This window comes from Podarcis vaucheri (genome assembly GCF_965113315.1).
Source record: "Podarcis vaucheri genome assembly, chromosome: 15".
NCBI lineage: Eukaryota > Metazoa > Chordata > Lepidosauria > Squamata > Lacertidae > Podarcis > Podarcis vaucheri.
In genome coordinates, this window is record NC_138753.1 from 43776663 (window position 1) to 43800034 (window position 23372).

The following is a 23372-nucleotide window of genomic DNA, read 5'->3' on the forward strand; positions in this document are numbered from 1 at the left end:
ATTGTTGCTGCTTAATGATGGGTGGAAGTCTGCAAATGCCACGTACATGGTAGTAATGTTTAATAACAGCCTCACTCTCAGAAATATACTTTTTGGAGAAGAAAAAAAATCTGTTATTTTTCAGGTCATCTTGCCAGCAGTGGAACCAAGTGCAAAGCAAAGGCTGCATTCGTGCCGAGCTGCTTTTCTAATTTTGTAATATTTTTATATCCCACCTATCATCCAAGGAGGACCTCAGAGTTCTCAGGAGGCCTTCTGACCAGGCACTGGACAAACCCTGGTATTCTTGGCTTCAGGGAGGGCATTCCATTTAGTACCATAGGTCTGCAGGTCTAAGGAAAGGGCCATTGTTCAATGGCAGATCGTCAACTTTCATAGAATCATAGAATCATAGAGTTGGAAGAGACCACAAGGGCCATCGAGTCCAACCCCCTGCCAAGCAGGAAACACCATCAGAGCACTCCTGACATATGGTTGTCAAGCCTCTGCTAAGTTTGCATGTTGTGTGACTGACTTCATGAAATGTTTTCTTCTAGTTAGATGGCACATTTTGATTCATAACTTTCCTTCCAAAAAGTTATAGCCTATTCTATTCTAGTCTAGAGGAACAGTAAGCTAGTGGGGGAATCAGCAGAATGGGTTATGTTTAAAGAGATGTGCACAGTTCACTTTGCCAGCAAATAAAATGGGATGGGTTAAAAGGCAGGGTGCAAGCAATTGAATGACTTAAGGGGAAAATGGGTGGAGAAAGATCTAAGCATGGGAATAAAGGGATAAGGACAGGAAGAAGACCGAATAAGCTGAAGGGAAACTGAACAAGAGATAAAGAAAAACCCAGGCATAGGGCGGCTCCATTTTTGTTTCATTTTATTTTACAAAATATCACTTAACTGTAAACAAGCAGTTTACAAAGAATATAAAATATACTTTAACACCATCAGGGAAAACGCCCCCCCCCCCAATAAAATCAACAGTTAAAAATATTCATTATAGGGTAAAATTACAGACTAAAATACATGCAAACTTTACATGTCTGGGCAGGCTTGCCTAAACAAAAGTTTTTAGCAGGTGCCAAAAAGAATACAGCGCAGTCACTCATGCCAATGGGCAGAGAGTTCCAAAGGGTAGGTGAAGCCACACTAAAAAAAAGGATTTCTTGCAAAGATCATGGCCACTTTTAAACCCTCAGATTTTGCTGCCTGATATTAAGCATTTTGTTAATGAATTAATTGCATACTGCCTTCCTTACTGATCCCAAGGCAGTTTACAAGAAAAAAATGATACTGTTCCCCATCAAGGCTAGCCTAGTCCTTTGGTCAACTGTGGCAGAAAATTACACAGGCACCTCTCCTTCTACCTGGCAGTAAAAATGTAATAATAATTTGTTGTCTTTCATTACATCCAAGGTCTCATTTTGCCTGATGGTGGGGCCAGTCATCCTACTGTGTTCCTCTGTGCATGCATCTGAAACTTAAGGCTGAAAACAAATCCAAGTTGAAAGATTCAGGTGTAAACTTGGCTATGGTTAGAATAATTGGTCTGTGGACCACCAGTGGTCTGTAAACATATGCATATTGATTTTTAATTGTATTTTTATTGCTTCTTTTATTCTGCTATACTGTACAGCAATTCAAATTCTATGGAATCCAGTTTGCAGTGCAATGTAAGAAATAAAAGCGGTAAAAATGCAATTACAGATCATACAGCATCTAGCACAGCACATTACAATTGCTACAACAGGCAGAAAAATCATTAAGTGGTCCGCCAAGACCCTCAGGTGGTTTGAGAGGGGCTGGAGCTTGGCAGCCACCATTCTGACCAATATCTGAAATTTTGATGTTTACCCTCTAAACAGTGTTTCACGGACTTTGTGGCTTTGCTGGTTTTCAGTGATGTTATGCTGGTTGATTACTTAAGTTGCCAGCAATATACAATGACAGTTGACAGGAAGGAGCAGACCCAGATTTCCTTTCTGTGTCTCTGGCTAGTCCTGAGCCGCTGCCTCCTGGGCTTCATCCCTCCATCCCATTCAGCGCTTGCCTCTTTCCCCTCAGCCACCATGTCTTTTTGAGACATCACAGACACTCCGTAGTCAATGGCAACAACAAGGGAAGCATCAGCTCAAGCTCTCTAAAGACTGACCATTGTGGGGGCAGTGATTTATTTTCTGTTTGATTCCCACCCGGCCCACCCCAGGGAGAGGGGATGCATAATCATAAGGGTCTGACAGAGACTTCTGGAAGGCCACATATGTTCTCTGGGCCTGAGATTCCCCACCCCTGCTTTATGTGTTATGAAAATCACATTTTCAGGGCCGGCTCAACCATTAGGCAAAGTGAGGCAAATGCCTCAGGCGGTAGGTGCTGAAGGGTGGAGGGTGCTAACCCAGAGTTAGAGATGGGAGCTGTGTGTGTGTGTACCACACAGCCTGCCATGCAATCACTAGACCTGCCTGTGGCCGGATTTACGTGTAAGCTAAACAAGCGATAAAGGAAGAAAAAACGATGTACATTTCCAAAATATAAGATAAAAAACAAATAAAACAAAACCTACATTCAGCAACAGTGTTTTGTGTTGTGTAGGCTCCTATGATAAGTAATGGGCCCCACCTACTTCTTGATTGTATTTCAGTTCAACAATTACTTTGATGAAATATATATTTTGTTCTCTACAAATGGCTTTAGATATCTATTAGGTGCATAAATTACCAAATAGCATATATTCAACACAAAAAACAGTGATAATTTGTTGTTGACAAAGGACAGCTGGACATATAAATGGCCCCATTACCTTCAGTAGCTTAGGGCCTCATCAAACCCAAATCCAGCCCTGCCTGCCTGCTGGCCTCAGGTACAGAAGACAACACTGTCTTGTCATTAGTAGGGATGGGGGGTGGGAATCCCTAAATAAAGGACTGAGGATTTGGGTAGTTTTGCTTGCATTTTAATGAGAAATGACTGGATTCACATTTGTTAAACCAAAACATTTTTGATAGCTTTCAAGACTAAATGAGGGGGAAATGCTTGCAAAAAAAAGTATATTAATCAAAACTGTATGCAAAAAAGTTGCTGCAGAAATGAATTTAAGATTTGAAAAATGAGAAAGCAATTTGCCCATTAACAGATTTGCCCATCCCTAGTCATCTGCGATGGAAGATTGCACTGCCAGTCTGATATGCTTTTGGACATTTCCGAATATTCTTTGGCTCAGGTGGTAAAATGTTTCAGGTCAGCTCTGCGCACGTCCATTCCCTTCTGGCCTGGTTTATGTGTGCAAATTTGGACATATGCAGCACTGGTGGACAGGCAGCATTTGTGCAGAGCTGCTCTTTGCAGGAGCTGGTGTCTGGGGCCTGACCATGTGGCTTGTGTAATTGTGCAACTAATCTGAAGTCCTTTCCCAAGTTGTCTTAGCAACATTTTCTCACACCTTTTTCTAGTTGAAAGAAAGCAGGAGCTGAGGTGAGTGTTCAAGCAAATGAGGGAGTTGGTGCAATATGGAGAAACAGCCTTGTATTTTGCTTCACATGTTATATGCTCTATTAACATACAGGGCAAATGAGAACTTTTTAAAAAAGCAACAACACATGGTCCATGTGAGAGGTATAGCCAGAACAGTGTAGATCTACACCTTTTTGACTGCAGTTGACTGCAGCATATAAAAGGACCTCTGGCGGATCAGACTAAAGGCCCACCTAGTCTTGCATCCTGTTTTCACAATGACCAAGTATGGGACGCTCATAAGAAGGACATGAATGCAATAGTATTCTTTGCACCTGAGATGCCCAGTAAGGATGGAGGATAAATTTGATTCAGTTTGCATTTAAATGTGCTCTTCCCTAATTTACATATTTTTGAAACAAGGTGTGATAATAGAATCATAGAATTGTAGAGTTGGAAGGGGGCACGAGGGTCATCTAGTCCAACCCTCTGCAGTGCAGAAATCTTTTTCTCAACATGGCGCTCGAAACCAGGACCCTGAAATTACAAGTCTTGTGTTCTACAGACTGAGCAGTGGTGTAGAGGAGGGGGAGGGCATGAGGCAGTTGCCCTGGGTGCAGGATTGTTAGGAGGCGCAAAATTTCAACACCCAATGCTGCCTCAATGCAGCTGTGCACTTCCATCACTGGGTTCTGTTGAAAATGGCTTCTCCATGAGAGCCAGGAAGTGACCTCTTCCGACAATGGAACAATTCTTGTTTTCTTATCTCTGTGGCTACAATCTCCTGAGTGAGGTGGATGCAGTTAGGCAGTTGAATGCCCATGCGCACTCTGTTCATTTCCCTGCCTTTCGTTCACTCCTCTGTGCGTCCCCAGGCACTAACCACCCACACGACGCCACTGCAACTGAACTATCCACAGGGCTCATCCTTCAAAATTCACACTTCTTGGAATTTTGGAATGCAGTTCTCCAGTAATGTGTTAAAAAATGCACATATTAGTGTAAGGTTTGCATATATTAGGGAAAGTAACATATAAAATGCATGTTAGGAAAAATTGCATACAGAAATTTGTATATTCGGAGAAATTTGCACTAAGATGCTGGTGAATTTTCATGAGGGATTTTAAAATTAAATTTGCAAACTGATGTGGAAAACTGAATTTAAGACTAGGAAAACGAGAAACCAAAATTTGCCTGTTCACCCGTCCCTAACTCCCAGTAAAAGTATTCAGAGACATCTTGCCTCCTCCACTGTGGGCAGGACATTCCCACCTTAGCTCCCAGCTGCCACTGAGAATCTTATCCTCCATGGATTTGTTTAATCCCCTTTTAAAGCCATCCAAGTTAGTGGCTATCAGTACTTGAGTCCCAGTCCCAGAAATTGGCATCTTGAGAACTTCCAGTTTCCTAATAACAATAATAAGGGTTCTAGCCCTTAGGACAACCAAAATAAGCTTCAAGCTTGTGAGACTGTAATGAAATCCCCCAAGCCAGATCTGACTGAGCTAGGTCTTCAGTGGACATAACAACAGAGCCATAGTAATAAAAACAATAAACTCAGATCACAACGTCTAGCTTTTCCTGGCACAGAATATTGGATTGGCATAGGTTTTGGAAAAATAAGAATGCAGAGTGCGCACAGCATCACATATAACAATGCACAGTCTGGTGACAGAGTGCAAGTGGAAATGTCATCTCCATCTTGTTGTTTCATGTCTCATTGTCCTGGTTGTCTGGCTTCACTTCAAGAGGTGAAGTCAAGGTGCAACCAGGTGATGATGTTGCTTTGGCCCTTGTGTATTGAATGTAGAAATATGCCTGCCTTAATTGCACCACGCAGCTTCCGCCAAACTCTTAACAACTAGCAGGTTATCTAGACAAGGGACATGGTACCCAGCCAGATATTTTTCAAAGGTGTCCCTTCTTTCATTAGTGCAAAGTATTTGCTTGTGGTGCCACGTGAGGTGCTTAAGATTGTGCTCAGCATACACCAAGCCGCTAGAGTGGTGGAGAGGGATGAAAAGAGACCGAAGGAGGATTGAGACTGGAGTTTAAGAACAAAGGAAGATTTCTGCTGGATCAGCTCTAATCCATCTGTTTCCAGATGTGGCCTGTTGGATGCTCCCAAGAAGCTTGCCAACTGGGGCATCAGGACTAGAGCTCATCCCAATTTGTCACCACTCTTAATCTCAGGGTTGTGGATTTGAGCCCCACATTGGGCAAAATGATTGCAGGGCATTGGACTAGATGACCATTGTGATTCCAGTTCAAGAAAGCCTGATACTCATAGATACAGTGCCTCTGAATAGGGAAGCTCCATTTAGCTGTCAGGGTTTGTCATCATTGGTAGATGCATCCGAGAGCAATCATTCTCTTTAAATCTTCTGTAATTGCAAATATTAATGAAAGTAACTTGCAGAAATGTGTTGTATTAGTGAAGATTTATTTGCAAAAATGTGCATATTAGACAAGATTGCATAGAAAAATGTTAGATTAGGATAAATTTGCACTAAAATGCTGGTGAATTTCCATGAGGACTTTTTAAACAACATGCAAACGAGTGTTGGATATGTAGAGAACAGGACCAAAATTAAAAGAATGAGAAACTGACAGAAAATGAATTTGACCCATTTGTCCATCCCAACCTGGGAGTAAACTTTATTTAATTCTAATAGAATTTACTTCTGAGCCGACATGGGTAGGACTATAGCTTAAAATATTTATTATGGCATAAATTTTCATGGGCAATGGTCCATGCCATTAAGAACTCTTAAACAGCCACAATGCTTCTATTAATTTCTGGTTTTATTTGGAACATGTTTGTACTATCTCAGCATATGTGTGCTTTAAACCCTGTTTCAGGTAGCATGTGATTTTTAAATTCTAGATAATTGGCCCCTGCAGTTGATTTTAAAAGTTTAATTTTAAAAATATGGATATCGCAAGACCCAATGGAAACTTTACTTTTTAGGGGCTGGCTAACTTTTGTATGAGGACAATCTCCCCAAATCATTAGTCCTTTTTAAAGTCAGGCATTTATTTGGGGAATTTTTAATATCTGATTCAAAAACATCTGTTTCCAACCTCTGGGAGCCAGAGCTACAAAGTGAGCATTATGAAATATTTCTTCAAATCTCGTAAAGTCTTGGGAGGAATGCAGTGTTAAAAACAAATGTCTTTTGGGTTTGTTCAGTAACCGGTGCAAATAGAATAGAGGACTCGGAGCATTAAAAACACACGCTTTGTTTCATCAGGCCAATGACAGGGCCAGAAAGCCATATAATGTCGGACCCCAACTCTCACCAGCCTCAGCCATTATGGCCACTGGACAGGGTGATGGGAATTGTAATCCCACAACATCTGTAGGGCCAGAAGCTTCCCACCTCTGATCTGCACCCCAGCTTACTTATACTACAGAATGAGGTGGTTCAATGGACAAAATCACTTCAAAAATCAGGTTGAGGGGGCGTCACGTTTTGTGAAAGTCCTTATGAAATCAGCTCCCTGTATATAATAACACTGACTAACCTTTCATGACAATACTCTTCAGATATACTTGAAGGTCTGTCACACACAAGAGGGCGAAAACTAATTATCTGCTGCCCTACAAAACAGAACTTGATCTAAGTTTCACAAGAGGGTAAATTTCAGTTGAGTATCAGGAGAAACCTATTGATGGCCAGAGCAGTTCAATGATGGAACCTAGAGGGGTGGTGGGCGTTCCTGTGCTAGGGGTCTTCAGGCAGAGGCTGAGCAGCTCTAGCTCCATTTCCTGCACTGAGCCAGCAATGGACTAGATGCTCTAAAAGACTTCTTTTAAGGCCCCCTCTAACTTGAAGTGGTTTACAATAAGGTCTAAGCCTAGAGAATAGAGAACTAAGAGGCGATAGGACAACCATCTTCATATTTCTGAAATGCTGTCACATGGAAGAGGGAGCAAGCTTGTTTTCTCCTGCTCTGGAGGGTAGGATTTGAACCAATGGCTTCAAATTGCAAGAAAGGAGATACCAACTAAACAGCAGGAAAAAACTTTCTGACAGTAAAAGCTGTTCTGCAGTGGAACAGTCTCCCTTCGGAAGGTTGTGGACTCTCCTTCCTTGGAGGTTTTAAAGCAAAGGTAGGATGGCCATCTGTCATGGAAGCTTTAGCAGATTCCTGCATTCCAGGGGGTTGGGCTAGATGACCCTTGGGATCCCTTCCAACTCTACAACTGTATGATTCTATGACTCAACTCTTCAATTGAAATCCAGTGGGGCTCAGTTTTGCTCGACTGGAGTAAGGAGTCCCCTGGAGACATCAAGGTGGCCAGATAAGGAATGGGAGGAGCTTGAAGAATTGGAGGAGGCTGATCCAAGGGAAGGTCCTAGGAATGAGGGCTGTGGGTCCCAGGAAGGTTCTGATCCAGAGGAAGGTCCTTGCTGATTGGAAGGTGGAGTTCTGGATCCAGGAGAAGGGCCTAGAGAGCCATCAAAAGCTTTCAAAACTTTCAGCTATAGCAGCAACCTGATCTACAGGTGGGCAGCCAGAACATCATGCCCCTCACTTATATGGTTCTGGTCGGGTGTGAGGCAGGGAGCCCAATCAGTAGGTGGAGCCAGAGCTCATAATAGGTGGGGCCAACTAATTCTAGTTGCCTCCCTGCTGAGTCCTACAAGCTTGTTCTTCTCAAGCTATCGCCTAAGTCATCTCTCTGTAGAGATCAGGCTGCTCAGAGGTCCATTCATGCGCTTTAGTCAATATGAAAGGCTGAGGTGACCTGAATGAAGCTTGAGCCTGTGGCTCCAGGAAGTCTAGATGATGCAGATAAAGGACCAAGGCTGTTAAACCACCCTCCACAAAGTTCGGAAAGAGCTAAGAATTTTGAGAAGAAAGAATAAATGACCGGTTAGTGAGGACCAGGAAGCTAGCATGTGCATTGACACCTGGCATCCCAAGGCCATGGATATTCAGTGGGGGGAAGTCCAGCAATTGTTCACAATCCTTGCTTTCAATCTAATTGCCTAGCATAAACTTTGTTGGCACATCTGGAATTCTGAAATTCTCATATTTTCATCACCACCACCACCACCACCATGTATGTTTCTAGGCTTCAAGGGTAGGAGAAGCTCAGAGTGCTTCCAAACCATCACTGTTTTCACAAGGCTTCCACCAGTATATATCAATTTGCTGATTTTCAGATAATAATACACTGAAGTTTGCATTTTTCTGATAACAGATAAGGGAATGTAGCTTTAGAAGGTTACATACAATCCTAAAATGGTTTAATAGTTCTGTACAAAGCAGAACAGTTCTGTTGGAAGCTGCAATGCTGGCATCTGCCATGGTTTGCCTTGGCTGTTACCTTGGCACACAGTCCAAATGGGAGCTACTGCTGACAAGTTCCGACAAGATCAGTGACTTCACCTCAGGCACTTCAGTTCATTTTCTGTCAATTCTCTCACTTAGCACGGAAATCCAACCATTCCATTGGCAGAATGCTGGATGCCTTATCCTTACCCGACCTTCCACTTTACCTAGGCATGCTGTAAGCATTCCTGATGGGGGCTGTCATTTGCCTTTCCATGCCTAGACTAGCGGCAGCCCTTGCATTCCATTACATGCCCTGTCTGAAGGGAGTTTCCTTTATGGCATTTGCAACCAGGCACAATTTGAGTAAATTGTAAGTCTCTGGTGGGCTTCTGCCCAGCAACTTGTGGCTTAGCTGGTGAGCTGGTGAGCCAACATGATAAATGATCAACCACAAGGTGGCTCTCTCAATGTGTGGGAAAGGCAGACTATTATCACCCTTTGCACACGATAGACTGATGCAGTTGGAAGTGGTCTTGAAGATCACCTGCTCCAACCTCTTACAAATGCAGGAAATGCACTGCCCTAACATTGCTGATCAGTTGCCATCAGTGGCAAGTTCTAATGAAGGAGAGCCTAGCAGCCTCCGCTGTCAACTAGCTTGCACTGAAGGATGGACTCATCGGTCCGTTTCAGTTTCCTCAGGTTCTCATTTTTTCCAATCTTAGTTCTCCAAATTTTTGCAGAAATTTGCAAGTTCATTCTTTTAATCCTCATGAAAAGACATCAGCACTTTAGGGCTGATTTCTCCTAATAAACACTTTTTTGTATGCAGTTTTCACGAATGTACACATTGTTGCAGGGGATTTTCCCTAATACCGTATATTCATTTTTATGCACACTTGCCCCAGTATATCCTTTTTGTAACATTGGTTGGAGAACTGCATCACAAAATTTGGAAAAGCGTGAATTTCAAAGGATGGCTCTGTTTCAGTTTGCGCAATGTTTCAGAAAGTGTGAACTAGGTATGTTCACCTTAAAATGCAAAGTGAATTGAATTTCTGCCCCGCTTTCTAATTCTGCTCCCATGAAGTTCTTCCTAACATTTAGTCTATAAATAATTTCCCAGTGCTACTCTTTGGAGGTTTGCTTTGAACTCTCAAAGACAGGTTATAGGACAATTGTGTTTTCCTAGCATATCTTTTACATCTATAGCACAAACAGCCACCCTGGCTTTTTGAACTAGTGAACAACAGGCTGCTGCAGAGTAAAAAGAAAGAAAGTTGGTGGATGAGAGTCTTTCCTTCAGCAACATTCAGTGCTCCCTCTGGCGAAAAAGTATACATTTCCTGATGGCCCAAAGTGGGTAAACCACATAACACACCTACAGCACACACATCCATTCCCTCTCCCTCTCCCCTCCTGCATCACAGAGGACAGGTCTCTGTAGGAAGACATCCTCTATTTAAGGGCTGTCTGGTCCAAGTTTGGTTTAAAGATAAAGAAGAGCCTTCTCAGGAGAGGCCTTTGAGTTGCCCACCAGCAGCTAGCAACTGGACTGGAGATGGATCAGGCCCCACAATCACCTGGTCCCTGGGGCAGAGGGGGGGGCAGTGGGGGCGGACTGCCCCGGGTGTCACCACTGAGGGGGTGACAAAATGGTGGGGGGCAGTCACTGCGGGGGCCTGCAGTGTGCCCAAACCACACATCTCTCCTGGGAGTGACACAGTGGCTTGGGCGCTGTAGGCGCTGTTGGGCGGCTGAGTGGGAGGAGGCAGGTAGACTCCTTGGAGACCCCAGGGAACGTCCTGCCCCGGCTCCCCCCGCCCCCACAGGCAGCTGGCCCCGCCCCAGGCGCCTGATTGACTTGCTCCGCTGCTGCCCGGTCCACTGTCTTTTCCAACATTGGGAGGAATGTTTCTATTTAAATTATAATAATTGTTTCTAAATGTGCACTCAGGTATATAAATTACAACGTGCAAATGTTTTGGCAAAGTTTGAGTGGCCACTCCCTCTCTCTCTTTCACACACACAGCCTGCACCCCAATAGCCAGGACAGGTACAGGGAGGGGGTGGCCAGTGGAAAGTCTTGCAAGCCAGACTGGGAAGCCTGGCGAAGGGCAGTGGGGGCATCCACAGGACTTTTCCTGGGCCAGGGGGTTGTGTGGCGAGAGAAATATTCAGAATGAATAAATAAATAAATATATGCCTGTTGTCTTTGTCCATGGAGTTTTCTTGGCAGGGATACTGGAGTGGCTTGCCGGTTCCTGCTCCAGGTGGATCACGTTTGGTCAAAACTCTCCACTATGACCTGTTCATCTTGGGTGCACTGCTCGGCGTAGTTCATAGCTTCTCTGAGTTATTCAAGCCCCTTCGCCACGGCAAGGCAGTGATCCATGAAGGGGAAATAAATATATACACGTAACCAAAAGGTGGGAGCAGGCAAGCTTCTCATGAACCAAATGAGAAGAGTGCCTGCACAACTAACTTCAAATTCCAGGTTCCAGAAATACTTGAAGTTTACTATTTTTAAAAAATTAAAGTTGGGAATCTGAGGATTTTGGATCAGCTTGGGGGGAACTGCCCCCCTTGCCCCCCATGAACACCCATGCCTGGTGGGTCCCATTCAGACAAGCACTTCTGCACTTCTGTTGACCTTTCCTATGGTAAATGTTTCCTCCATGAAACACTGGAGGATATTATTTATATTTATCAGTCGCTTTACTCACAGAAATGACTCAAAACTGCTTGCAAACACAACAGAATAATTACAACCAATTACAATAAACACAACAAATAAAAATCTAAAAACACATTTCTACAAATGAGAGACAACTCTAGTTCCTGCCTCACCAAAGGAGACCACACCTATTTAAGAAACCTTCAAATTAAGGGCCGAAAGATGGTGATTGCAGGGTCTGGGTTGGTTCATGTCAGCAGAGGTCCTGGAGTCCTGAGCCCTTTAAGTCTTTATAGGTCACAACCAGCACATTTGTGCCCAGAAACTAATCAGTAGCCACTGCAGTTGGACCAGGATCGGTGCTGTGTGCTCAGACTCTGTTGCTCCAACGATCAACCTGGCCACCAGTTTCTGCACCATCTGCAGTTTTCAAACTGTCTGCAAAGGCAGCCCCACGTAACGTATTGCAGTAATCTAACCTAGAGGATACATTACTCTTTTGTGTATTTTTAGACTTTCCTGACGTCATGGTTGGATAGCAGTCTATACATTTGTCAATAAATAATAAACATTTGTTACCTATAGGGTAGGCTGATATACACCAGCAATAGGGAGCTGGGCTACATTGTTGATCTGAAATTGTCAGGAGGACTTTTTTTAAAAAGAGCAATTCTAAGTGCAAAAAGGCTATATTTTTATTAGTTTTTGTTTTCCTTAACTATACAAAAACAGAGCAGAGCCCAATGGGCATGTACTTTGCACAAACAATTTCAAGTATGGAAAATTTAAACAATGTAGGGCACTTTTCCCATTTCATGTTTTGACAATGTGCCTCTCTGAAAATCTGGGCTAACTTCCTCCTGAATTATTGCTTTTTTGTACATGTATTTTGTTTTCTGATTTACATTGGCTATCAAAAATACAGACTCTGATAACAAGCAAATATGCATGGGATACTTTGGGGATGTGGAACTGTGTGTGTAAAGAAAAGCAACATGATAGGACTGAAATGTGAGATTTGGAGAAAACATCCCTGAATGACCCCAGAAACTAGAGTTCTCCATTGGACCAAGTGCTCTTGACATCACAGTGTTAGGCAATCTAATTGCCTCTTGACACTATGGTTCATTTCTTATTGTTCTCCTTTTCAGCATTAAAACTTGCACTTATCCCATCAAGGTATTTCAGAGCTTTGCTTTGATTACAGGGGAAATGTCACATTCTTTTCCTTGAAAACAAATATTTGGAGGCAATAAGGTTGTTGTTTTTCCATTGGAAGGTGTACTCAAAGGAATAGCTTTTCCTACCTCTTGTTTGTTCTTGTTGTTTACCAGCACTGATGGTTGCTTTATCATCCTTTCTGGGGAATGAGCTGGCACTCCCTTGTGTGTCTGGACTGCATCACAGCTCCCTATTCAGTTTTGGTCCACGTGTGCACAGCTGTTAGTACAGGAGAGGTGCCCAGGCCACCAAGCTCAAGCCTGCTCTGTTCGCTTTTTCCAGCTGCAGCAGGCTAGAATTAGTCAAAGGTGAGGTTGTGTTTGGGCCAGAGGATCTTCATGGCTGAGGCATCCAACCTTTAGCAATGGATGGAGACAGAGGCAACATTTTTAGGATGGATTCTTTACCAGTAGTGTGAGCCTGAAATTGGGTCGTGTCAATTCCAGCAGAGCAAACACTGGGTCAGCTAGCAGCCTTGCGCTTCCTTTTGCCCAGTAGCTAAGAGTAAAGGAAGCTGTTGTTCAAAAGAGTTGAAGGGCACCAGGTTGGGAAAGGACTGTTCTAAAGCAACACAGACACAAACGCTCAGCTCTCCCATTATCCCCTCTCTACCCCTAAATTATAAACCATTCCACAGTTGCTTTGGGGATTGAGACAAATACCCCAGCCACACTATACATTTAAGGCATTATATACCACTTTAAAGAGTTGTGGATCCCCAAAGAACTATGGGAACCGTATTAAGAGGGCTGAGACATGTTTGGAGACTTCCTTTCCCTCCAGACTGGTTTACCAACCAATCTCACTTCCCAAGGATCTCTGGGAATTGTAGCACCGTTTTACATTAGTACGGATGGTGCCCAATTTTTCCTCAAAGCAGCTGAGTGTTCTGCCTGTTCCCACAGTTTATCCAACAACGATATGAGATCGACTGAGAGGGAGCGTGACTGGCCCAAGGTCAGTCAGTCATGGCTGAGAGGGATCTCAATTTGGTTCTCTCAAGGCCTCATCTGATTCTTTAACCACTACACCAGTAACAGGGAACCTGTGGCCCTCCAGATGTGGCTGGAATCCAGATTTTATCACCCCTGGCCATTGGCCATTCTGGCTGGAGCAGAGGGGAGTCAGAGTCCAGGTTTTCCATCCCTGAACATCACTTTAGCTGATCAGTGAGCCTCTTCCTAGGCAGCCAACTTTCCCCCTCATTCAAACTGACCATGCTAAAAAGTATGTTTATTATTGTTAAAATTGCATACTACCCTTCATCTAAAGACCTCTGGGCAGTTCACAGCACAAAAATACATAATGAAAGCACAAAATACATAATAAAAACAAGAACAAGTATAAAACAAATCAGTAACCCCCCTTCCCCAAACACATTTAAATGGGCACCTGGTTAAAGAGGAACATTTTCGCCTAGCGCCTAGAGGAGTATACTGAAGGCAACAGTGGCATAGCTGGGAGGGCAGGGGGGTGCACTGGGTGCCACACCGCGGGGGTGGCACTTACCGCAGGGCCTGCAGCATGCCCCAGCCACGCATCTCTCCTGCGAGTGCACCTGCAGGCTACACGCTGCCCAAAAACGGCAGTGTGGGGCCCACTTCTCCCTCTGCCACCTGAGGGGAAGGTGGCTGCAAGGCTCTGTACAGTGCGCCCTTCTCTGGCTTGTTTTGTCCCTGGGCGCAGGGCGCGGGCGCCGCCCCGGGCACCCAAGCAGCTACCTACGCCACTGCCAGGCGTTCCCTGGGGAGAGCATTCCACAGATGGGGAGCCACTACAGAAAAGGCCCGTTCTCATGTTGCCACCCTCTGGAACCCTCATGGAGGAGGCGCATATAGATGGGTCTCAGAGGGTGAGCTCAGGGTCCAGGTCAGTTCATATGGGGAGAGGCAGTTCTTGAGGTATTGCAGTCCTGAGCTGCTTAAGGCTTTATAGGTCTAAAGCAGCACTTTGAATTGTAGAATCCATTTTCTAGAATCTGTTCTGCCTGATTCAGAAAAGGTTACTGAAAGATGGGAGCAGCCAAGCTGGCTCATCTTGCTTAGCAGAGTACCTGCACCTTTTGCTTCATAATTTTCTTTCAAGGAGGGCCAGAGACATTCTCTTTTTCAAAAATGTATGTGGTTTCTTTCCCTGGTGGGGGGGACTGCTGACTGTGAGCCTGGTACATCAGGACCCCTTGTCCCCACTTCTTGGCAGCCCTTCACTGTGCTTTGGCGCCTTCCTTTGAGATCACCAGGCCATCTTCCAGGTGCACCATCACCATTGAAGTTTGAGGAGGTCCAATCCCCTTGAAAAGATTTTTGGGGGTGCAGGCCCCCAATTACCCCTAGATGGTGCCCCTGGTTTTGCTCCTACCTAAAGAGTTGCTACAATAACATAGCATTCAGGGACAGTAGGGAGTCAGACAGCAGCAGCAGTATCTCAGGCCCCTGGCAGTTGTGGGATCCTGCAAGGTTCCATCTCGTCTCCAATGCTCTTAAAATTGGAGCATCCAAGAATTTGGGACATGATGCCAACAATATGCAAATGACACCCAGCTATGCATGTGTTTGATGAGGGCCAGTAAACTGAGGCTGACTCTTGGTCTTACCAAGACTTGCTCTATGGGTAGCTGGCTCCTGGGTCCCAGAATTAGCTAGACCATCTGTTCTAGGCGGAATAGCACTCCTCAGACATAGCAATTGTATAGTCTGGAGGTACATCTCCATTCTAGGCTGTTGTGGAGACCCAGTTGGCCTCAGTAGTGCAGACGGTGTGCAGACAGCTGCAGATGGTTGGCTAGCTATGGCCGTTCCTGGGCTGGGAAAAGCGGGTGGCAGAAGTCCATGCTGTGACCACTTTATACTTCTGCATGGAGTATTAATTTTTTTTAAGTAGCGGTAAGTAATCTGGTCTATTTTGCTACCTAATCCCTGCATGCCTAGACCCTACTTATACTTAAGGTCACTTTCAAAACAGTACCACACAATCGTTTATATTTTAGGGATTAACATTATGGAATAAATTAAAGATTCTGTATTGACAAAGGCTGCAATTCTGTTCACTCTTACCCTGGGAGAAAATCTCACTGAACTGAGTAAAATTGCAAAAGATTGCATTGTTAGGCAGGCTGAAATCTTATGTCCATTTACCCGGGGTGCAGTATGGTGGAGAAATGGAGCAACCACGAGGACAGAAAATGGGATTTAAAAAATGGAGTAGCATTGATGGGAGAGATGGGGGGGGGGACAGGACAGAGAGCAGCCCTGAGGGGCAGGTGTGTTTGGGTAATGATCCACTGTGGGAGAGAGAAAGATGTGGCGTGAGTTGGCTGACAGAGAGAAAGAGTTTGCCTTCTGTGAAATGTTATTTGTTTCGGGTTTTGGCCTTTTGTGAAAGGGAGCAGAAAGCTATAGGTTCCAAGGATTTGCTGTTGTGTTTTGGGACTCAGACTTGACCTCTGCTTTGTACTCACTTCCTTCCTAGTCTTTTTTGTCTCCCAGTTTCCTTCTGTCTGCCTTTTGAGAATGGGCCTGCCTCCACTCCCTGACAGCCATTTTGCGGTGGTGCCCTTAGTGCTTCCTCAAAATTCGAAATGTGCTTATGGACCAAACACAATTGGGACTCCTATGCTAACCCCTATGACAAGCCTGTGGGGGTGGAGGACCTCGTTAGGCCCCTGCCAAGGCTCCCATGCCAGGAGGGCCCCTGGTGCCAACACACCTAGAATCCCTGGCCTTTCTCCTCCTCCTCCTCCTCACTGTAGCCGCCTGTTGCCTTATCTTGTCTAAGCAAATGAGCAGGGACAAGACTGGCTGGAATGAGCATCCTCTTTTCCATGTACCCAATGAGAGAGAGTAAATTAATGGGCAGTTCTGGCAACTGGGAGGCTGTGGGATTCCCTCTTCACAGAGCTCTCTCTGGCACCTTCAATATGCACTTTCCACTGTATGTTTTATCTCAGCTTTTGACATCTGAGACCCACTGACTCTGCGCCTGAGATGGTAATTTTTTAAACATTGTTTTCCATATTGAATTTTTAATTGTTGTAACTCACCCTGGCACCTGCTGGTGAATGGCGGGTGATAAACCAAATGAAAACTAAATAAATACAAGGAGGGATTAGGACCCTGCACAGAAGAGGCTTATGGAGAGTCTCTTCCCCAAATCCACCACCCCAGATCTTGGAGCCAGCAGTCTCTTTTTGCCTTTCATTCCCTCCCTAGAAATTATATCCATCACTATTGACCTCTTGGGGTTAGAATACCACTAGTATGAGGATGGTGTCGATAATGAAAAGAATTTATATCCCACCTTCCATGTCAAGAAAAGGGCTTCTTGGTCCAACTGTGCCTACCTGCACAAATAAGACCTTCAACAGAGGCCCTCCTCTGGGTGGCTGTCAGAGAAGGGCCTGTAGTTGGTGGCCCCCCAACTGCAAGATTTAGTTCCCAGGGAGACTCACCTGGCGCCTATTTTGATTTCACTGAATGTCAGATAAATCATGGGATTGCAGAGCTGGAAGGGACTCCAGTGGTCATCTAGTCCAACCCCCTGAAGTGCAGGGATCTCCACTCACAGCTGCTGTTTTATGCTGGTTTCTTAAACTGTGCTGCTTTCAAGTTGTTTTTGATTTAATTTGCGGGTTTTGTTTTGTCATTTTATTTTTGTGTACGTGTCTCCCAGAAACTTACACAGACAGCACACACTTTTGAGGAATGAATTGGGGGGGGGAGGTGATAAAAGGTGATCACCAATTGTAGTTTCTGAAAAACATCCTGCCAAGAGAGGAATGAAATGGATAAATAAAATGACCATCCTGCCCCCTTTCACATGTCTTCCCACACCTTTGCCCCTGCAGTACAATAGGCATATTAAAGTATGAATCATCATCCGAAGCAGAGAGCAGCCCCCACCCCGGCCGCCCGCCAACTTTTAAATACAGTACATGTTTCCTAGAAAGTAGCCAGTTCCGCCCCCTCCCCATCACCCCCCCCCCCCGTGCTTCAATGCCTGTGCTTTAGGAATGCCACAAGGCAGATCTCAGATTACAGCAAAAAAGCACATGATATCACCCCTTTGAGTCTCAGCTGGTGTTGGCTGAGTGTGAGGGGGTGGGCCCGGGGAGGGGTTTACCCTGAGAGGAAGACTCCTGTGAAATGTGCAAGAGAAGAGGCTCTTCTCAACTGCTGCCAGGCTCAGTCCGGAAGAGGCGCTTTATGCAAGAGGATCCTTTCCCCGCAAGGTGTCCTGCCAGGAACTGCAAGGTAAGAGCAACCACTAGAGAATTAATGATGTCCTGTACTTAAACTGATGGAGCTACAGAGACAGCAGCAAACCAGGAAGAGTTACTCTCTCTGCGGGTGTCTGTGGGCACACGCATTTCTCTCTCGCTTTCTCCTTTTTTCAGGGGTAAAGGCACTGCCTTTGGAACCATCTGCATTCAGAGACCTGGAAGAGTCAACATGCAGAGTGTGGGGCGCTGCTCCGCAGACCCCCTGCTTTGCCAGCAAAAGGTCCCAGATTCCGTCTTTGGGGTCTCCAGCTAAGACGGGGAAAGACGTCTCCTGTCTGAAACTCTGGAGAAGCGTAGTCTCTCGGTCGCCGGACTGGCTGCTTCCAGGTTCTGAGCCATAGCTGTCAACGTTTCCCCTTTTTTAAGGGAAATTCCCTTATTCCGAATAGGATTCCTCGCAAGAAAAGGGAAAAGTTGACAGCTATGTAGCACTGCTGGCAGAATGCTTTTTCAGAGACGGGGGTGATCAACCTTTGAACAGCCGCTTTAGACAGAGCAGCTGGAGACCTGAGAGTCCATTTGCTCTTCCCTTCAAACTTTCTGTCAACATCATGAACTGTCCCGGACATAAGAGGATAAAATGTAGGAGAAGGAGAGGGGGAACCCTTCCATAAAGCTCCGTTGGGTCAGATTGAATAATATGTGGGGCCAGGGGGCTGGGAAAAGTGTTCATTACAACTCAGTGCACTCCAACTTAAAATGCAGCTAGCTCGTTTTCTCAATTGCCAAAGAAAGAGTGCAGGATGAAGGATAGATCTGGATTGTGACTAACTTCATGCCCAAACCTCTTCCCAAACCAGCAGTGGGAGCACACGGAGTGCAGAGTAAGGGGAGCGCAAACACAGAGCCACTTTCCCATTCTTTGTTCTTGGACAAGGGGAGCCAATACTGCACATTAGGAGGAGATAAAAGTCCGGATTTGAGGAGACCCAAATTCAAACATGCCTGATCAGCTCCAAAGCTCGCTTATGGATACTGGGCCTGCCTACATATCTCACCCTGGTCTACCTCGCAAGGCTGTTGTGAGGACAGAAAGAGCTTATGGTTTTATTTTATTATTTTACAAAATAAATCTAAATAGCTAGATAGCTACAAACCCTGCTCTGGGGTCCTTGGGGGATAGGTGGGAAGCAGCATGTGCTAATGGGAAATGCTTTTATATATATGTATAAAAATACCAATATCAAAATGCTGTGACTTTGTTGCCAGACTGACTCTTTCCACCATGCAGTCCCTGACCTAAAGAGGCCGAAAGAGAGGATTGCTAATTGCCCAGAGGTCGGGGCAGTAAGCATTCAGCAATGTTGCTAGTAGTGTTCCTTTCACCTTAGGAAGCCACAGATCAGAATTCTGTGTGTCATTTCAGCTATTACAAAATCTGGTGAGCCAGCCCTGCTGCTTTAGTGGGTTCCCCAACTTCTGCCTCACGGCGCTCCTGACGGTGCCACTCTCAGGCTTCAGAGTGAATGTTCAGAAGGGTCTGGCGTAAGGAAATCAGATGTGCAGTGTTTGTGAATCTGATAGATAAAGACAAGGCGAATAGTGGGAATGAATAGTACTGATAACCTCACAACCTGAGGATGAAAAAAGTGCATTGCAAACTGAAGGCAGTGGGGCATGGAGGGGGCACCAGCCATATAAAAGTGATAGAATCATAGAATGGTGGTTTGATGGGACCTTGGGGGTCATCTAGTCCAACCCCCTGCAATCACAGCTAAATCCTAGAGTTACATTGTAATCTTTATGGCTGAGTGGGGATCCCTGATCCTAGTCCCACATCATAACCACTATACCACATTGGCTCTACAGAGATGGGGGAGGGGGGAATCTCCTGGAAGTCAGAAGTTTGAAAACACCCACTATGGATAGTTGTATCCGTCAGTCCCGAGCCAGACTCAAAAAGGATTTGGAGTGGCCTTCAAATGGTGAATATCCTGAATCAGAGGTGTGTGTGGTTTTTCCAAAGTACTCCCAGATGTGGGAGCTCAGGGGACTGTAATATAAACGTCATTTGACGGATTCTTTCTGGACTGAATGCAGCCCTTATGTAGTGCTTTGGTTCGTGGCTCCAGGAGATCCCTGCCTCTTCTGAGGATCAAATAACAGGTGTCACTTACTGAAGTGTGTGCATGGAATCTCTGGAAATGCACAAGGGAGGGCCAAAATTTAGATAAAGTGACTATGTATGCAAGATATACCTGTATACAAAGAGCATGGAGAAGTTGATAGTGATGACTGGGCTGAGGAGGAGTTAGGGTGGGTTATTTTGGGTCACAAAATGTGTGTGTGGAAGGCACTTCTATGTAGGAAACAATCTGTGTGTGTAGGTTGTCATTCATCCTGCTCATGTGTGAGAGGCATGTGTGTCATTGGCCCATGTGATGAAATACCTGTTTTTCCCCAGGCCGGGTACCTATGTTTCTTTGTGTGTGGGGAGCAGGGGAGAAGCAAGGTGTATTGTGTTACCTTAAAGACTAAGAGTGAGATCTGATGTTAGCCATACTCAGAGTAGACCTACTGAAGTCATTTATTTCAGTGGGTATACTCGGAGTCGGACTATCATGGTGTTTGTAAATGAAATCAGCAAGGAAAGATACAGGGGTTAAAGATAAGCAAGATTGGATTCTAGAAAATAGGTGCTTTCCAGTTCACACTTCAAGTTAAACCCTCTTTTGTAAGAAATGCTGGAAACTGGTGCTGTTGGCGTGGCAGTTTTCCACTGGAGGTGGGATACTTGTGGGGGCTCCACCTTGTGGCCTTCCACCACTCAAGGCGGTCACCCCAGCTTGCCTCATGGGCAGGCAAGGCCCTGAGCTTAAAGATCATAATTGTTGGGGGAAATAAATTTAAAAATTCACATTCCACTGTGTGTGTGTGCTTTGATGTTTTCTTAGGCTTGCTGTTCTATATTTTGGCACATCAGTTTGTACTAGTCTGAATGCTGAAGGAAAAATTGCTGAGGGTCTTGTGAACTGGAACTGGGAACTGAACATGAATGACAGTAGTTCATTTTGTAAAGGGATGGGTGTGGACAGGAATTAGTTCCTTTTGGACATGCTGAACTAGAACTAGTTCTGTTTAAAAATGAACTTTCCAAACACTGTTGCAGACCCTTACCGTCTATGAATAGGAAGGCAGCAGGAAACGTGACTTTATGTGCACCTCACGTAAGGAACAAGCCCTTATTCCACAGCCCTGATATGTCCCTGATCTAGAAGTTAAAAGATAAGGTTAGAAGGAGGAAATCAGCCCCCAAGAGCATTTGAACCTCTTGGCTCGTTTCTGGTTTGTGTCAGGGCAAAGGACAATGATCTGAAAAGAAACCTCATTATCTGAGATATGTAGAGTTTAGTGGACCACAAGCACACTGACCAGGGAAACTGCTTCAAGCTGGCTCTGGCTATGAAAGTTTCACTCAACAGCAAAGAGTACACTCAATCCTACCCTTTGAAAGCAGTGTCCCATTCCTAGTCCACACTCATCTCCACCTCCCTTACATACAAAAGGCCCCCAGTGCTGTCCCTGGCAGCTCAAGCTAGGGCTGGGAAGACCCTGTGATCGGATGGGGAACTTAGGAGCCTCCAGACACGGTTGGATTGCAATTCCCATGATCCAAACACATCTGAAGGGCCACAGTTTTCCGAACCCTGGTGTAGACAAAGTTCAGCTAGGTTGACCAGTTGTCTGACATGGCAGAATGCAGCTCCCTGGGCTCAGAGATTTAACACCGGCTCTTGGCACCAGGGCTTCCAGTTCAGCATGGAAACTTGCAAGCCCTATTATGTTGCATTCCGGATCAAGATTTCTTCACTGGAGGCTTTGGCCACTCAGCAAAAAAACATCATGTTGTGGAAGCTGAATTCTCTCCCAGTGGGCCCAGTCGAGCTCCATGAACCTGCTCTGCTTTTACCCCTTTGTGATTTTCTTGTAAGAGTACAAACTGCAAAGGAATTCACAAAGCTTCTTGTAGTTAATGTAGGGGCTTTGAATGGCCGGCCCCTGTTCTCTGACGGCAGCAGCATTCATACATGACCTCATTTGGAAGCCGAGGTCTCAACTGGCACAAGAACTGACGTGTCTGTGCAGTTTAGCATTCTGGAGGAACACCTTATAGCCTGATCCTGTAAACCCATGACCCTTTCTTAGATTATGATGATGGTGGTGGTGATAGTATTCATAAATCATAATTCTTAGCAAGGGGGGTCAGAATTATTATCCTCATATTGCAGGTGCAAGGGGGGTGGGAGGCTGAGACTAATACACACTGGATTGCATAAGGCGACCAGGCTAGTTCATGTTTGAGGGGAAAGGTGAATCCAGGATATTCTGACTCACAGCACAATCTCTTAATCATTAAAGTGCTACTTTTTAGTATGCTGGTCTTCTTAGTTGTTGGGTCACCCTGGCTCATGGTGGATTGGGTCAGTGGCGCCAGCATTGTTTTGTTTTTGTTTATTTGGGTTTGTTTTTTATGAGGAGAGCTGCTTCCAGTGAATTTTCAGCGCTGCTGAGGCACTGCTTTCTCGGCAATTGACTGAAAGCCAAACCAAGTTGGAGGTTCCACACAGCCCACCTTATAGCACTGTATTACCTAGCAATACCCAGACCCAACAGCCTTCAAGAGTATTTACTCACAAGTAGAAGTACAAGTAGGAAATCTGTTCAATTTGGGTCCTCTCAATTTCTCATTTTTCCAATCTTAAATTCTGTTCTCCACATTTCCACAGCAATTTGTGGGTTTGTTTTTTTTCATCCTCATGAAAATTCATCAGGACTGTAGTTCAAATTCTTCCCAATAAACACACTTTTGTATACAGTCTTGACTAATGTGCACATTTTCAAGCAATTTCCCCTAATATAATGCACTTTTGCATGCCATTTTCACTCGTCTGCATTTCAATGCATTTCCCCCTGAGACATTGGTTGGTGGAGAACTGCCTGACAACATCCAGAGAAGTGCAAATTTCAAAGGGTAGATGTGCTTTGGTTCACATACTGGTTGAAGAAGTATGAATTAGGTGGTTTTTCATTAAAGTGCAAATGAAACAGAACTCCCCCATCCCCACGAGTCCCGTTCCACAAAGATGCTTTTTAACGTTAATTAAATGTTTCCTGTTTGCAGACGTTTCCTGGTTTATGACTTCCTGTTGAGCATGATGGAGAATTAGTGCAGGGGCCATGTGTGCCACATTACAGGTGATAGTGCTCTGTAAAAGGACAGCTTTCTGTTTGAAGGGCTGCCTGGCCTGCCAGGTTTAAATATAACCCTAAAAAGAGAAAGTAGGGGCCTCGAAGTTGCTCATCAACAGCATCTGACAGGAGGCCCAGAGGCTACTTCCTGCCAGTCTTCCCAGCGAGGGTGGGATGTATTAGCAAATGTATCTGTTGGATCATAAGTTCTTTCACCACCAGTTGGATGCAGGGGTGGGTGGGGACTGAGATGCTTAGAATCCTTCCTCAGAGGAGG

At 45.0% G+C, this 23372-nt stretch overlaps 1 protein-coding gene across 1 annotated transcript in view; it reads left to right on the top strand.

The window, feature by feature from the left end:
* The first annotated feature begins 17748 nt into the window (after positions 1-17748).
* The window catches only part of LOXL2 (lysyl oxidase like 2), a 102132-nt gene continuing 96508 nt past the window's right edge, over positions 17749-23372 (top strand). Inside the window, exon 1 of the mRNA XM_082200410.1 lies at positions 17749-17876. The gene's annotated coding sequence lies outside the window, so the exon portion shown is untranslated. The remainder of the gene's footprint in view (positions 17877-23372) is intronic.